This window comes from Panthera pardus, unplaced genomic scaffold (assembly GCF_024362965.1).
Source record: "Panthera pardus isolate Hobbes unplaced genomic scaffold, ASM2436296v1 HiC_scaffold_22, whole genome shotgun sequence".
NCBI lineage: Eukaryota > Metazoa > Chordata > Mammalia > Carnivora > Felidae > Panthera > Panthera pardus.
In genome coordinates, this window is record NW_026526788.1 from 24,861,137 (window position 1) to 24,869,439 (window position 8,303).

Genomic DNA, 8,303 nt, shown 5'->3' on the forward strand with positions numbered 1-8,303 from the left:
TCACTTTTATTCTTACTGAAATGTATTCTCTGATTATTGTCTTCATGAGATTCTGTGGATATTAAACCGTTAGTGTTCTTCTTTCCTCTTTTAACAACTGATAATCAGGGGCACCTGGGTGGCTCAGTCAGTTAAGCATCCAACTTTGGCTCAGGTCATGATCTTGTGGTCCATGAGTTCGAGCCACGTGTCAGGTTCTGTGCTGTCAGCCTGGAGCCTGCTTTGGATTTTGTGTCTTTCCTCTCTGCCCCTCCCCTCTTGTGCTCTTTCTCTCAAAAATAAATAAACATTAACAAAAAATGAACAGCGGATAATCAGTTTTGTAAAAAAGGTTGATTTAAACATCAGCAGTGATGACTTCATCCTCAACTCCTGAATCAATACTGGTGGAAGTAATCTGCTTACCAATCTTGGAAGGACTTTGTAAATCAATGAGCTGCTTGTGAATCCTCACCTGAAAATGACCCATGTCTTAGAACCTTCACCACGACGAATTTTTCTTGTAGTGATTCTTGGAGTCTTGGTGGGCATCTGGACTGTTCCTTTTACTTTGAGATTCTTTCTCTTTGTGCCTCTGATCAAATCCGCAGGCACCACCTCCAAAGATTTTACAGTTTGGCTGGTTAGAATAATTCTAACTCACCACCTCCGGTTCCTTGAGTGTCCTTCTCTATCTTTTAAAAGCCATGGCTTTGGGGCTTTCTGACCCACCTGTTTCTCTGCAAGAGTAAACACCAAGGAGTCAGGAGCTGCAGGAGCTGCCTCTGGGCAGAACTAGCTCCATTTCATCTGGACCAATCTTCCTCAAAGAGCTAAGTGGTGTTTTTTTTTTTTTTTTTTTTAACAAGAGAGATTTTTTGTTGTTGTTGAGAGAGAGAGGGTGCCAGTGAGCGAAGGGCAGAGAGAGAGAGAGAGAGAGAGAGAGAGAGAGAGAGAGAGAGAGAGAGAGAATCCCACATTGACAGCGTGAAGCCCCAAGCTGGGCTCCAGTGAAGGGGGGCTCGAGCTCCCCTCATGCAGGGCTCGAACTCACTAATGGTGAGATCATGACCTGACCCAAAGTTGGATGTTTAACTGACTGAACCACCCAGGCACCCCCAATCTTAGTGTTCTTCTAAAACTCTTTATTTTGCTCCTATTCTTATGTGATATATTGGCTGGGTATACATTTCTAGGGCAATGCTTATTGCTGATGAGAAATCTATTGTCAGTCTAATTATCATTCCTTTATGGAAAATGTGTCTGCTCTTCTGAATCTTTTAATATGTTTTTCTTTATCCTTGATGGCTTGTAAATTATAATATGTCTAGGCATGGCTTTATTTTTTATATCTCCTGGTTGATAATTTGGATCGAAGTTATGCTCCGATGACTGATACCCTTTTGCAAGTTTGGAAAAATTTCAATTATTATCTATTTAAATATTGCTTCTCTTAAGTTACCTTCAGTTTGTCTTTGTGAAGTAGGCATCATTGCATACATCAAAGTTCTTCAGTTTGTCCCTCACTTCTTTCTCTCTTTCTCTTTTGAAAAACTTTTTATTTAGTTTGAGAGAAAGAGAGAGACTATGAATGGGAGAGGGGCAGAGAGAGAGAGAAAGAGAGAGAATCCCAAGCAGGCTGTGTGTCATCAGTGCAGAGCTGGACTCAGGGCTTGAACTCATGAACTGTGAGATCACCACCTGAGCTGAAATCAAGAGTTGGAAGCTTAACTGCCTGAGCCACCCAGGCACCACCCCATCCCTGCTCTCTTTTTTAAAGTAATCTCTACACTGAATGTGGGGCTCTAACTCACAACCCTGAGATCAAGAGTCAGATACTCACCGACTGAACCAGCCAGGTGCCTAAACCCTCATTTCTCTTAGCTACTTTTTTTTTTTTAATGTCTTTATTTATTTTTGGGAGAGAGAGAGAGAGAGAGAGAGAGTGTGAACAGGTGAGGGGCAGAGAGAGAAGGAGGTAGAGGATCCGAAGTGGGCTCTGTGCTGACAGCAGAGAGCCAGATATGGAGCTGGAACTCACGAACTGTGAGATCATGACCTGAGCTGAAGTCGGATGCTTATAGGCACCCCTCTTAACTACTTTTTCATCATTCATATTTTTATGCCTGTTTCTCTGTATTGTGTTCTGGATAAGTTTTTTACTACTATCTCCTAATTCACTAATTTTCTGGTTTTGTGTGTCTGGGCTGGAATTTTCCTGGTTATTGAATTTCTAAATTCAGTGACTCCATTTTTGCTTCTAAGATTGAAAATTCATTTTTTCTCATATAGCTTTTTCTTATTTTTTTGTTTGCTTCACAAATTCTTGCTTTACAAAGATGAAACACTCTTCACTTAAGTTAATAAATATACTTATTTTCAAATTTTGTCAGATTCTTTCAAAAAATTAATTTGTTTTGGAATCCATTTACAGTTGGAATGTTGAAGTTTTGGCTGACTTTCTTAGCATTAGATACTAGTTCTCATGGTTCTGGAATTTTGGTTTATAGGTACATTTTTTGGTATGTGTAAATTTCTGAATAAAACATCTATTTTCTGTCTACTTTCATGAGGATTGGTTAGGGGTCTACAATTTACAGAGGAAGGATTTTTTATAAGCCAATTATTAATTATTATTATAATAAGTTTTGTTATAAGTTTCTTTCTTTCTTCTTTCTTTCTTTCTTTCTTTCTTCTTTCTTTTTCTTTCTTTCTTTCTCTTTCTTTCTTTCTTTCTTTCTTTCTTTCTTTCTTTCTTTCTTTCTTTCTTTCTTTTGAGGGAGGGGAGGGGCAGAGGAAGAGGGTCAGAGACCATCTTGAGCAGGCTCTATGCCCAGCATAGAGCCCAAGGTTGGCCTCAATTCCATGACTGTAGGATCATGACCTGAGCCAAAATCAAGAGTTGGATACTCAACCAACTGAGTCACTCAGGTGCCCCTCATTATAAGCTTTAATTAAGCTCCATTCATAATTCCCTTTTGTTACCTTTTCATCATCTGTAGTTTTGTTTTCATGGCTCAAGCTTGTTGATGCCCATGTAAGTGAGATGTGACCATTTTGGGGCCTGAATGTTAAACATGAAATTTGTGAGGGGAGGGGAGACATAATTCAGTACGTAACAACATGTCTTCAATAAATATTTGTTAAATTAACATTATTTCTTTCCATAGGTCCCTCTACTTCTGATGGCTGTTTTCCTTTAATGTAGAGTTGATCTTTTAAGCTTTCTTGTATTCATATGAATTTGATATTTTCCTTTCTCTTGTGGATCCCTTCTGAAGAAATTAATATCCCTGGTCTTCTAGGTACTTGCCTGTATTTCATAAGTTTGGATATATACAACACACTTTCCAGAATGGCTGAAATGAAAAGACAGAAATGCCAAGTGCTGGCAAGGGTGTGGGACAGGAGGTGTGCTCATACGTTGCTGGTGGAAGGGTAAATTGGTACAACCATTTGGCAAGCTCATCAAAGCTAAACATATACCGACCCTATGACCCAGGAGTAGACATGTACCCCTAGGTGTTTATCCAGCAGAAATACCCCCGTATGTTCACCAAAGGACACACAAAAATGTTCAGAGTTACACTGTTCATAATAGTTGCATGTAGAAATTACCTTAAATGCCCATCAAAAATAAATGAATAATGGGGCACCTGGTGGCTCAGTCAGTAAGTGTCTGACTCTTGATTTCTGCTCAGGTCATGATTTCATGGTTTGTGAGATCAAGCCCTGCGTTGGGCTCTGTGCTGACAGTGTGGAGCCTGCTTGGGATTCCCTCTCTCTCTCTCTCTCTCTCTGCCCCTCCCCACTCGCACGCACTTGTACACATGTGCTCTCTCTCTCAAAATTAACTTTAAAAATAAAATGGAATAATGAATAAGGAAGCCCACCTGCTAGACATGACTCTCAGAGAGGCCCTGTGTATCCCATGAGCACAGGGGGCAAGGGGTCTATCTCAAACAACCTTTCCCTATAGGCGTGAGTAGTGCAGGGGTATAACCCTTAACTCCAGGAAGATGACCTTCTGGGCTGGAGCGTGCCCTAAGCACACAGGTCAAGAAGGTCCAAGAGGCCTGAGGGCTGGAAGTGCTCTGTGATAACTGCATGCATGGGTCCCTCAGGGGGGAAATAAAAAGATGAATAAATCAGTATTGTAGTCACCCGATCACATCTTATGTAGCAATGAAAAGGAATGATCTACATTTACACACAACCACATAAATACATCTTCTAAAGGTAATGGTAGGGGCGCCTGGCTACGTCAATGGAGTGACTCTTGATCTCGGGGTGGTGAGTTCTAGCCCCACATTGGGGGTAGAGAGTCCAGAGAAATAAATCAATAAAAGTAATGGTAAGTGAAACAGTGGTGTACTGGTACAAGTGGTGGTGGACGTATTTCACTCCCGGTGTAGACAATAAGGGTGTGCATTGTCTGTAGAGAATTTAAAAACAATAATAACACTAAAAATCTGTTTTTCTTTTTCATTGTCAGCATGTGTTATCGGTGATACTACACTCTTTCCAGTGGGTGCAGACCATCTTTTCCCCCACCCACCTCCCCATCACTGCAGTGAAGGAAGCCTGCCGCAAAAGAGAGTATCCTGCGTGATTCCATATACATAAAGTACAAAAACAGGAAAAACTTATCTATGCTGTTGGCAGTCAGGATACTTTTTTAATCCTTTGGGGTGGTGGATGGAATGGAGCACAGAGCGATGCTAGGGGCTGGAAATGTCCTGGAAATTAGTTACAAGAGTGTTGTTCAGTTTGGGAAAACTCATTGAGCTGTACTCTTATGGTCTGTGCATTTCTCCATATATTACTCTGATAGAAAATTGTTTTTTTTTTTCAAAAGCTACGACATGTTTTTTTAAAAGATTACATGTACTTAAGAATTATCATTTTGCCTAGGAATGTATATCTGGCTTGATCTGGGGAGGCAATCTTTCTGTCTGCTTTGACAGAAACTTCCATCAGGATCACTCAACAGCCTAAAATGGATACTTTTAGAATCAACTCCTAAAAACTCAGCACAGACATTCATTAAGCGCCTGCCACATGGGAGAGGTAGGGAGCTCCATGCTCTGATGATAAGATACAGAAGCTGCTTCTTTTGCTGAGCTGAGAGGAAAAACTGGCTTATAAAGCAGTTGAACTGCTTGGGACTTAATCATATGAAACTAGACACTCACCTTTCAACAAAGATGGCAGATAACCTGGAACATCTCTCCTTTGCTATTTCTGTGGAGTGTGAATTTTTTTGAGGTCACTAACCTTGAGGAAGATGGGCAGTGTGGGACCTGGGAAGAAGGAGAAAGGGTGGGTGGAATAGACAGATGCCAAAAAAAGAAGCGGAGGAAAAGGCAAGAGGGGGAGAGAAGACATTGCTTCTTCCATCTGTGTCAACCAGGGTAGATGAAGAGATTAAATGGATCCAAACTGTCACTCACTATCACTGAATAACAAAGAACATCTTTTTGCTCCAATAAAAAGTAGGAAGGATGGCATCTTAGGATAAAGGGGGTTCTTCTTTAAATTGAGTAAGTTTAGGGGCACCCGGGTGGCTCAGTAGGTTAAGCGTCCGACTTCAGCTCAGGTCATGATCTCACACTCCGTGAGTTCGAGCCCTGCGTCAGGCTCTGTGCTGACAGCTCAGAGCCTGGAGCCTGCTTCAGATTCTGTGTCTCCCTCTCTCTCTGCCCCTCCCCTGCTAATGCTCTGTCTCTCTCTGTCTCAAAAAACAAAACAAAACAAAACAAAACAAAAAACCCCAAAAAACCAGACATTAAACAATTTTAAATTGAGTAAGTTTAACTTTATGAAAAATCTACTTTTTTATACTTATTTTTTATATTCTTCTGTGAACTGGTAAAATTTCATCTCTGTCTGCTGTTAGAGAGGGACCTCTGCTCTGACCCAGAGGTTGGCCAATTTATTCCTTAAAGGACGAGGTAATAAATACCTTATGTTTTGGGGCCAGATTCTCTGTTGCTGCTACTCTACTCTGCCATTTACCTGGGACGATATGTTAATGAATGGATGTGTCAATGTGCCATAAAGCTTTTGGACACTAAGAGTTTTGGATACTAAAATTTGAATTTTGTGATTTCTTGGGTACAAAATATGATTCTCATTTTGATTTTCTCCCTCCACCTCAACCATTAAAAAAGACAAAAGCCATGGGGCACCTGGGTGGCTTGGTTAAGTGTCTGACTCTTGATGTCTGATCAGGTCATGATCTCACGATTTGTGAGTTCGAGTCCCGAGTTGGGCTCTGCCCTGCCAGCACGGAGCCTGCTTGGGATTCTCTCTCTTTCTCTCTCTCTCCCTCTGCCCCTCCCCACTCATGCATTGTCTCTCTCAAAATAAATAAATAAACTTTAAAAAAAACCCAACACCTTAGTGTAGCTTAGTAGCTTGCAAAACTAAGCTACACTGAAACAGGTGGTAGGCTGGATTGTCCTGTAGGCCAAAGGTCCACTCTGGGGCTTTCTTCTGACATTTCCACCGTTATGCAAGCTGTTTCTGCTATGTGCCTTGCTCTCCTGGCCCTCTCTCACTCTTCTGACCCTTCTTCAATAGCTCTCCTACTCTCATCCCCTGTATTCAGTTCTGCCCAAATATTCTTGGTAGATTTCCTTTACAGGTTGACTCACAGTGGCTCTGCCATGTGTTAGTTGGAGGACCTTGGGCAAATTATTTAATATCTCTACACCTCAGGTCTCTTACCTGTTAGGTGGAGATAAATATTGAAAGTAATAAAAAAAAAAGCTAAGTTTAGGAAAATTAAAAATTTCTATAAAGAGTTATATGGAGGGTAGTAATGACAGCAGCAGCCCAGGCCGTACCTACTGCTGGAAACTATAGGGCAGGCTTGTGTGGCATTCCCAGGCTCTCAGTTTAGTGTCTTCAAACTCCCGTTCTTTTTTTTTTAATTAAAAAAAAATTTTTTTTTAACCTGTATTTATTTTTGAGACAGAGAGAGACAGAGCATGAACAGGGGAGGGGCAGAGAGAGAGGGAGACACAGAATTGGAAGCAGGCTCCAGGCTCTGAGCCATCAGCCCAGGGCCCGACGCGGGGCTCAAACTCACGGACCGCGAGATTGTGACCTGAGCTGAAGTCGGACGCTTAACCGACTGAGCCACCCAGGCGCCCCTCAAACTCCCGTTCTTTAAGTATTTGTTCAGATCCCTTCATTTGGGAAAACCTTAAACACTCTGTGGGGGGGAGACAGCGTTCCTCAGCCTCTTCCCTGTTATCAAGAGCATTTCCATGCTAGCCCAAAACTTGCTCACCTTCCAGAAGTCACACTCGGAGGCTAACTAGACCCCACGTTCCTTAACAGGCAACTTAGCTACTATCTTTCCACACTGTGGGATCTCACTGTCCCCAAGTTACTCATTAATGTATCCCCTCCAACCACATGCCACCCTTCACAGAGAGAATTTGGGTAAATCCAGAATTCTCTATCTGGTTACATTTCCTGTGATATCGTGATGCTTGTTTGCCTCTTAACCCAGCTTGGAGTGCAGCAGTCAGGTGATTAGTGGGTTCTGGCTAAAGGAGGATAGAGACCTTGGCTCCCTGGGGAGGGGGATACAGGGCATGTGTCTCAGATTTAGTCCTCTGGTCCGGTGTTGCGAGAGGTGGGGTTTCAGAAGATATTGAGATTTCAATATCTCTGTGAGATATTGGGATAAGCTGCCATTTGGGTGGTAAAGAGGGGTGCTGGACTGGGTGAGAAAGGCATGCTCTGCACTCGTGCAGTAGTTCTGTGCCAGAGAGCTCGGAGGACTGGCACGAATGTGCCACTCTGCCTGCAGGGAGGGGACGGGCAGGGGGCTTCAGGGGTGTGGCAAGGTGCCTTTGTGCAACTTTGCAGGTGAAGACAGTCTGGACGATAAACGTCACCCAGGAGTGTGTCCGCTGGAAATGCAACCTGGTAGGGGATGCCCCGAAACCACTGGCACGTAGAGGGTGTGGCTGTTAGGAACATGGGCTTTGGCGTCAGCTGCTCTACCACTTACTAATAACCTTGGCCTGTTATTCATTTAGAAGTAGAGATGATAATACCTACCACAGAGGATTGTTGGCCAGATTAAGATAATATGCGTAAAGCACATGGTAATATTGAAATACCAGAGTCAGGGGTCAGCAACATAGGAGATATTCCTGGCAATGTGACCCCATTTGAATCCATTACACGTGGTCTGGCATTCAGACACACGAGTCACATATGCTTCCATGTGCCTTGGGTGGCCGTGAGATTAAGTAAATTTTTTTCCTCTTTAAAAAAACCACATCCTTTTAGTAGAAAAC

General features: G+C 42.5%; 1 pseudogene; it reads right to left on the reverse strand.

Annotated features, from left to right (window-relative positions):
- Positions 1-337: 337 nt before the first annotated feature.
- LOC109264240 (40S ribosomal protein S20-like) lies at positions 338-688 on the reverse strand (annotated as a pseudogene).
- Positions 689-8,303: the final 7,615 nt, after the last annotated feature.